Consider the following 8,997-nt stretch of genomic DNA (forward strand, 5'->3'; position numbering starts at 1 on the left):
TTTGCTTCAGGAGTTCATGCAACCCGCATGTGACCATAGCGTGCTAATATTGAACCCTGCGGATCCACCAGAAGCGGATTAATGAACCTCAGTAGCCTCTGGACCTCTTCAGTGGATCCGACACACAGATTCAGCCTGGCTGTACCGCTTCCGAAACGCATGGGTCGGGTGAAGTGCTTCAATGGTCTCTGAAACCTTGCAATAATGGCCCTCTGTTTGGGGCCGTTGCGGTCCTCATGTTCAGAGCGTGCTGGAGTGTTCAGATCATGGCAACCGCGGCCGGGCCGTACTGTAACCAGGCCGATCGTCACAAAGAACACAGAGCCGTTGACCTTTGCGTCCCCATTAACATGTCCAGTGCTGGACCAGCGGTGTATAAACGGAGGAAAGGGGGACGGGAGACGGGGAGAGGGAGGTCAGTTTGGCCCCACTTCTCCAGGCCTCTGTGAGGAGGACTGAAGGGCCTTGTGAAGAGGTCTGCAGCCTGGGGACCCCCGAACACACACATACATACACATCCACTTACGCACACACGTACGTACGCACGCACGTCACATGCACACACACACACGCACATTCACATGCACACGCACGTCACACACACACACACACACACACACACACACACACACACACACACACACACACACACACACACACACACACACACACACACACACACACACACACACACACACACACACACACACACGAGGAAGAGGCCTACAGGGCCCCCCACACACACAATGGTGCCAGTGTGAGCATCTCCCAAGAAGCTCCTGCCAGCAGGAGATCAGCGCCGATAGAGCTTTAAGGTTTTATTGAACACATACTTTTTCTCAGAAAATCACTGAGCCCAAAGTGAAGTATATGGGCCTGTATGGGGGTTCTGTTGTTACCTCCCTGTCAACTCACTCACAGCATGTTAAAAAAACAACATTCAATCCTCTTGTCTGCTTGCTTTTGTTTTATTCATAAGTTGATTGGAATCTGCATCAGCGCAGCTTAAATCATTGACAGAAGTGAGCGAAAAAGGGGGACGCAACAGGCCATTCACAGGCCTGCACAGACCTTCTATCCATGACAGCTCTGTAACCTCACAATCCATGTACACATTGCATCATATCAGGCATCAGACAACGGAAAAACCAACAACGATTAACCCATCTTCATTCACAGCCTTCGCCGGCTTTCCGCGGTGAGAAACGACTCTTTTTGCTCGTTCCGTTGTTTAACCGGCGCCGGAGAGAGACGCTGTTCTGCCAGTGGCTCTAAGAGCAACGCGCCCTGTGGGCCATGGCCGTCCAAGTGGAAGCAGCCTCTCTGTATGCCCTGGTGAGCCGTTAAGAAGAGCCTGAATCCGTAGCCTCCTGCGGTCGCACCATCTGTGCTTCCCAGGTCAGTTGTTTTTATGCCACGCTGGTGCCCTGTTACGCAGGCGCTTGTGTTAGGCGAGCAGTTTGTTGCTATTCCGCGAGGTGACGGTTTAATTAGAGGAACCTTCCTCTTCCCATGCTACGGGCCAGCATGGCAGGCTCGTCTGCGTCGCGATGCCCACGCTAATGTCTCCCTGTTAGGAAATGGGATTTAAATAAAATGTGGGAAAGATATTGTCTGGCTCAGATATGCTTTTTTTTCCCATACTCAATTAAATCTGCTGTAGAGGAGGAATGGGAAATGTCATGGTGCCAACCCTGTTTGCTCTCTCTCCATCTCTCTCTCTCTCTCTCTCTCTTTCTCGCTCTCTCTCTGTGTCTCTCTCGCTCTCTCTCTCTTTCTTTCTCTCTCTCTTTCTTGCTCTCTCTCTCTCTCTCTTTTTTCTTGCCCTCTCTCTCTCTTTCTTGCTCTCTCTCTCTCTTTCTTTCTTTCTTTCTTTCTTTCTTTCTTTCTTTCTTTCTTTTTTTTTTCTTGCTCTCTCTCTCGCTCGCTCTCTCTCTTCTTTCTTTCTTTCTTTCTTTCTTTCTTTCTTTCTTTCTTTCTTTCTTTCTTTCTTTCTTTCTTTCTTTCTTTCTTTCTTGCTCTCTCTCTCTCCCTCTCCCTCTCTCTCTCTCTCTCTCCTCTCCCTCTCCCTCTCTCTCTCTCTCTCTCTCTCTCTCTCTCTCTCTCTCTCTCTCTCGCCCTATCCCTCCCTCCCTCCCAAAGATACACACCTCCCCCTCCCCCTCCTGTCCTCCCTCCCCCTGGTGCGGGTGGTGAAGACATTCCAGAGCTCTGGGCAGTGGGGGGGGACGGGGAGGGAGTGAGCGAGAGGGAGGGAGGGAGAGAGCACCATGGATCCACACTAAATTGCAGAGTAGCTATGTCTGTGGTAGCTTAGCTCAGCATTAAGCAGTTAATTTATTCTCATTAGTGTGTGTGTGAGGATTTGTGGTGAAGGTTTTAGAGCTTCCCATTGCACTTCCTGTTCCTGACGACATCAAAGTAAGAGCCGCTTTGTGCCCGTCTCCGCCCCCAGTGGGCTTTTAACAATAACGAGGAACATCTCTGATCAATAACGTTATCCAGACAACTCGATCGGTTACATTTAATACCTGACCGACGGAAGATATTCCCCCTCGCAGGAGCTGCTGCCCTCTGCTACTCTGTTCCTGTTTTTTAATAAACTGGAGAATGTGAAACTAATGAAGCCGAGTGCGACGTATTAAAAAAAACAAACGCGCCGTTGTAATTGCCTTCGCTGTCATCTACCGCCTGATCCGCTCACACCTGGCGACGGGGCGAGCTGACCGACGACGGCCCTGCGGTGGGGTTGAGGAGATGGTATCTCCCGCTCGTATTAATATAGCTGCACAACGGCGGCCGGGAACGGCCAGCCCATTCCAGAGAGGCTGCCCTTATTAGTCTGTGCGTTTTCAGTTCTTTTGTCGGACCGCTTTGTATTTTGACTGTTACCATGGCGACCGGCGAGTGTCCTGAGGCAGTCGGTCCCCGAGGTTAGAAAAACGGCCCTGTGGGAAAAAAACGTCGGAGCTATTTGCCAACCCCTTTAACAAGTCAATTTGACCGTGTCGTGTTGTTTTATTGGGTTGTTTGTTTCAGACCAGACGTTTATGTTGTGAAACAATCATATTCAATCCTTTGGCTCTTTTGTTGGATGCCTCCACTCCACACTCGGCTTGCCTTAAACACATCTCTGTGTCGCTCTCTGTATGTGTGTCTCTCTCGCTCTTGGACTCGGTCTCTGCTGGCTCTCTCTCTTTTGCTCTCACTCTGTCTGTTACTCTCTCTCCCCTCTGTCTCTTAGTCTCGCTCTGTCTCTCTCCCTCCCCGTCTCTCTCTCTGTCCCTCTGTCTGTGTGTCTCTCTCTGTCTCTCTGGTATCTCACTTTCTCCCTCTTGCTGTGTATCTCTCTCTGCCTCTCTCTCTCGCTCTCTCTCTTTCTCTCTCTCTCTACCTCTCTCTCTCTCTCTCTCTGTCTGCCTCTCTCTCTCTGTGTCTGCCTCTCTCTCTCTCTCTCTCTCTCTCTCTCTCTCTCTCTCTCTCTCTCTCTCTCTCTCTCTCTCTCTCTCTCTCTCTCTCTCTCTCTCTCTCTCTCTATCTATCACTCTCTCTCTCTCTCTCTCTCTCTCTCTCTCTCTCTCTCTCTCTCTCTCTCTCTCTCTCTCTCCTCTCTGTGGGCTGTCTGCGTGTTCACCATGACAGCTTTTGTTTATCTGTCACTGTGGTCAGGGAAGAACCCATTGGTCCTCGGCCTGGCGGCAGAGCCTCCCTATTGGTCGACCGTCCTGTGGTTATGTGGCTTTGTGTGTTGACTTAAAGAATCTGCATTCATTACAGCCTTTCGCCGTGTCCGTGGTTCATCACATTAAAGAAGACAGCTCATAATGTTCAGACTCTTTCTTTTACAAAAAGCAAGATCACAGAAGAGCACAAACTCCCAAACGCACACAGCACACACGTTTCAAAGAGCATGTTCGAAAGCATCACAATTGATCACATATGCAAAATTGGTATTTGGGCACTATCAGAGTAAACATCTGATGTCCGTAATGGATATCCTGTGCAGAACGGCTTCTCACTTTGAATACCAAATGTCTTTTTGTCTAAAAAAGGCTCAAGGTTAACTTCACGATTTGTTTCTCTGGCGTACATTGAAAACATCCGTCTCTACTGGGAAGTGTGGGGGGGGGGGGGGGGGCTCTCTATCGACTGCATGGATTTACTTTCAAATGTTAACACACTCCAGAATCAATGTTTTGTTTTCATTTTGTTGAAGCTGATCCGTATCCTAAATATACAAAACAAGGCTTTTGAGCTGGATGGCACCAAACCACTGGCCGGCGTGCACTGTACATTCAAATTATGGCTGAACGTATCAACAAGTTGGTTTATATTTGTATATTCTCCCTCGGAACACTAAACCCAAAGCTGTTTTCGTCTGGCTAAATATTTACTCAAGCGACTGCGGGCCGCGTAGTTCCCGCCGTGGATCCTTCTCCAGCGATCAATCTCTAATGATTATTTGGTTAAACGTCTCAACAATGAAAGAGTGCTCTTGGCACCGAGGGTCCTTTCTGATGACATGCCAATGTGGGCTTCGTTTGGGTCGTCCTTTTGATGAGCAAATGAAAGCATGCAATCATTTTTACATTATTTTTGGGGCAGCACGGTATAATTAGACAGGGCTGGCTTCCTTGACCACGGCATGGGCTGAAAATTGCAGGCCTCATCCCAGCGAGAGGTCGGGGAAAAGCGCCTGAAATAGTCCTGGCGCACGTCCTCATTGTCCTCTGTGTTGTACGCCGTGGGTCAGCTGGCAGGCCGGGCCGCCTAACCAGGACCACTCGGACCGCCATCTTTTATGTGGCGCCTCTTGCTTTCAGAACCGTCGCCCTTAATTGCCCCTGTGCGCTAACCTCTTCAACATGCATGTATCATGGCTGAAGCCAGCGTTGGTTGTGCCTCTTCTACTGCCTGCCCTGGGCGGATCCATAGTACTTTCCAGTGGCTGAGTAACCCGATTTGGGTGGATTGGTTTGAAGGATGATATCGCAGTCTTTCTGAGGTAAACGCGTCAAAAAGTGTGCAGTTGTATATAGGAAATAGTTTGGTATTTGTAGAGTTAGAGTCCGTTTTTTTTTTGGGGTGGATTTATTCGGAGGTTCACAAAATAACACGGTTCGTAGTGACAACAGGAATACATTCACAATGGAGTCCTTCATTTGTGTGTGCTGGGACGTTTATACAATTGTACTGGCGCAGGGTGATGGCATCGACTCACTGACTCCCTGCATATCTTTGTTTGCCATAAAGGAAGCCCTTTCCCACCTCTCACTTGACAATTCTCAGTAGGTTTCTGGCCTCCGATTTACTGGCCACCTCACAATGGTGGTATTGTGATACAGGAGTGTTTAGGTTAATTGCCCTTGTAACAGATTTAAGCTCTGTATGAATGGCACTCTCTCTCTCTCTCTTTCTCATTCTCTCGCTCACTCTCTCTCTCTGACACCCATTGTCCGTCAACCCTGCCGTATAGCACTCCGGTGCTACGGTGAACCGCATTGTTGCCGTTTAGTGCAGAACAGCAGCGCGACGAAGCACGACAGATCGCATCGTTCCAGCACGGGGAAAAATAAATCTATGATTAAACTGTTTTCTCATTGCTTCAGTTATTTTGATATCTTTTGACTTTCAAGGGGCGTGGGAAGTGCTTGCTTTTATTTACCACTCTTTTTCAGTTGATAATAAATTCGATATTTAGTTGTGTTAAATGATTCAGAATGAAATGAAGAACATATTTACTTCAAGTATACAAAATGGCCAATAAACCGTGGGCTTAATAAATCAGTTTTTTAATTGGGAAGCATGTTTCCAGACATGTACAAAGACTACTCCTGAAGAGTGCTTATAAAACATGAGCTCTCTGTCAAGTTTTACCAGGCTTTGGTTTCCAAGTCTGGATCAAATGAAAGCAGGGTTCCATCTGTCATGTCTGCCCTGTTTACTTGTCAAAATACTCGTTAAGAGTTACGAGTAGCGTCCCGTAGAGAAAGCTCCCTTTTAAATGCGTCTCTAATGATTGGTGACTGGTGTACCCCGTAGGCAGGAAGCTGTCGTGTGAAGAATGACACGTCATTATCAGACAGTGGAAGTCCTACAGGTGAACGCAGGTTCCCTCATCAGGGATCATAACTTTGCACTCCTGTCAGGACCTGCTGTATCAAAGCAGACCCTGATGGTCGTGAATGCTGATCTCAGGCCAGCCGTTCCCACTGGGGTCAAGGTTCTTAAAGGTGGCCTGGCCTTGGCAGCGGGACCAGACACCACGAGTCCTACAACGTGGCCGTGGGAGTGCAGACCAGTGAGCGTTTCCTGTCTCTGCTGCTCTCTTTTGTTGGGGATCAAAAAAAAAAAAAAACTTTTAAAAGCACAGGACTGGGCTGTGTGTCCCCTGTGGAGAGCCGGGCTGGTGGAAAACAACTCTCTGTTTCAGATTAGTTCCAAGGCCAACAACGCTCGCAGTTCACCGTGGAGCGAGGCAGCAGAACTCTCAAGGCTCCCGCGCCTCCGCGTTATGTGTGAGTGGTCGAAAAAGCCCTGACTGCAGCCCGCTGTCATTGCTAGTCTGCTGAGGTCTCCCTCCATGTACAAGAAACCCGCGGTGCAGGAGACAGAACCGAAAGCTAATTGTCGTAGCTGTGGTGCGCCACATCGGCGATGATCACAGAGTAAGGCCCGCTGACGCATGAGTGGTGTTATTAGAGGAGGATCATTCATACATTATCTCTGGTAGGGGAGAACATTAATGCCACAGAATCGATTACTTTGCTGTCTCTGTGGCGATGTTTCGGCCTTCCTGGAAACATTGGTCTCCGTGATGCAGGAACTTATTCATGTAGTGTATTTTTCTTGCACCGTAACCTTTTTTTGCAGCCCCTAAGGGTCTGCAGAGCTGTTTCTTTCAGTGATTAAAGTCTCCAGTTAAAGCTTGAGGGCGTGCAGTATTGATGCCTAGGTATGGAATGGGAATTGCTAACAAGAATTGGAATTGCTAACAAGAATATAACCTTGGCTACCAAACAGAACAGAGCTACAGCAGCCTATTGAAAGTAAGGGTGCAATTGCAGGGGAAACGAAAAAGAAGAAAAAAATCGTCTTAAATGTCAAATGGGTTTTTATTCTCTTCCCACTCAAACGGCTCAACAGGTTATTCCGCACTGACTCATTTTTTTAAAGAAAAGAACCAAGAAATCCAAAACCTTATTTCCTTATTTTCCTTGCACACAAGACCTGTTTCTCTATCCCAAGACTCATGGTTAGCAGATTAGCCCATGGGGCAGAGTGCTGCTGTTGGCTCTAATGCTGGTTTGTCGTGCTGAGTATACAGAGGAGTCGCTCCAGGGCACTTTCCCACAAGTTAGGTTATCTCATTTAAAGCGTAGCCTTGCTGCCACACTGGAAACATTATTGTGAACCTGGCCATGGCAAAGGCAGGATCCACTCTTGCCCTTGGCATATTTCTCTGTATAAAATATATGAAGTGCACCTCAATACGTTTTTGTATTACTGTTTTGTATGTTGAGGCACTAGGCACTATGGTGCATTGTGGGAGTACTGGATGTTGCTTGCTAAATGGGTTTTCCCAGTTTGGGTAGTAGGCCTCTTCAGCATGTTATCAACCGGTGTGTCCAATGAGTCACATGTTATCTAACAGCCCTATTTACCCTTCTTCATTTGGCCTCCTGGCATGAGAGAAACCCACTGACCCCACCTGAGAATCAATATTCCTAACATGGCTTCCCTTCACATTCTCATGAATCTGTTTTCCATAGAGTCGTGCCAGAGAAAAAGGGTTTTCTTCGCTAGCTCTCTCTCATGATTCAAAGGTGGCTATAGGTTTAGTGTGATAGCACAGTGTCGTCAGAAAGTTATATATTTAGGATTGTTCATTCGTTTTAGCTAGGGTTGTTGATGGTGGTAAATCAAAAAAGGGTGCACACTGCACATTGCTTAATCAGTGGTCAAGGACTATGATCTATCATGAACAAAGGCGCTCTGAAGTTTATGCCGTTTCACTAGAAGTAAGTTGAGTTTCAGATGTGTGGGGTGGGAACTGGGAAGGTTTCTCCTGCATAATGTATGTACGAGAGATAGGCAGTAGTAATTAGGACCTAAATTACCCTCTCAGTCCGCTACATTGCCCCAGTTATTAATTCATGACGTTACAACATCAGTGCTCTAGCTGGGAGACGTCAGAACAATCGCGGCTTCAACATTCTCAACATGGGCCCTGCCTAACCTCCATGTCCTCCTCGCTCTCCCCAGCAGGGGATGTCCACAGCCACGGTGCCCAGAGGAGAGGCCCGTCTGACGGGTTCCCTCAGCCGCAGGAGGGGGGCGCTGCCCTCCCTTACCTGCAGGAGGATGTGTTCAGGCTGAGCCTGGCCAAGGGAGTTTCCATGTCCCTGCCCTCCTCGCCTCTCCTGCCAAGACAGACCTACATGATGCCCCTGCGTGCCGCCAGCAAGAGATCCCCAGGTACGAGCTCACACTCGGCTCCTCTCTTGTTCTTACATAATATTTCAAAAATAATTTCAGGCTACATACTTTTCTGCTGAGGGAGGCTAGATAGCGTAGCAGTGGTGTTGGACTCTCAGCCTTAAGGTCTGGGTTTGGTACCAGCTGTCTCAGGCTGCTCCCTGTTAGCTCAAGGTGGTTCCAGCGGTCTCTGGTCGGTACCAGTGGTCTCAGTTTGGTACCGGCTGCCTCATGTCTGTACCAGCTGTCTCAGGTTGGTACCAGCTGTCTCAGGTCGATACTATCTGACTCAGGTTGGTACCAGCTGTCACAGGTCGGTACCTGCTGACTCAGGTTGGAACCAGCTGACTCAGGTCGATACTAGCTGACTCAAGTTGGTACCAGCTGTCTCAGGTTGATACTAGCTGACTCAGGTTGGTACCAGCTGTCTCAGGTCGATACTAGCTGACTCAGGTTGGTACCAGCTGTCTCAGGTCGATACTAGCTGACTCAGGTTGGTACCAGCTGTCTCAGGTCGAT

The sequence above is a fragment of the Gadus chalcogrammus genome, chromosome 20, assembly GCF_026213295.1.
Source record: "Gadus chalcogrammus isolate NIFS_2021 chromosome 20, NIFS_Gcha_1.0, whole genome shotgun sequence".
Lineage (NCBI taxonomy): Eukaryota > Metazoa > Chordata > Actinopteri > Gadiformes > Gadidae > Gadus > Gadus chalcogrammus.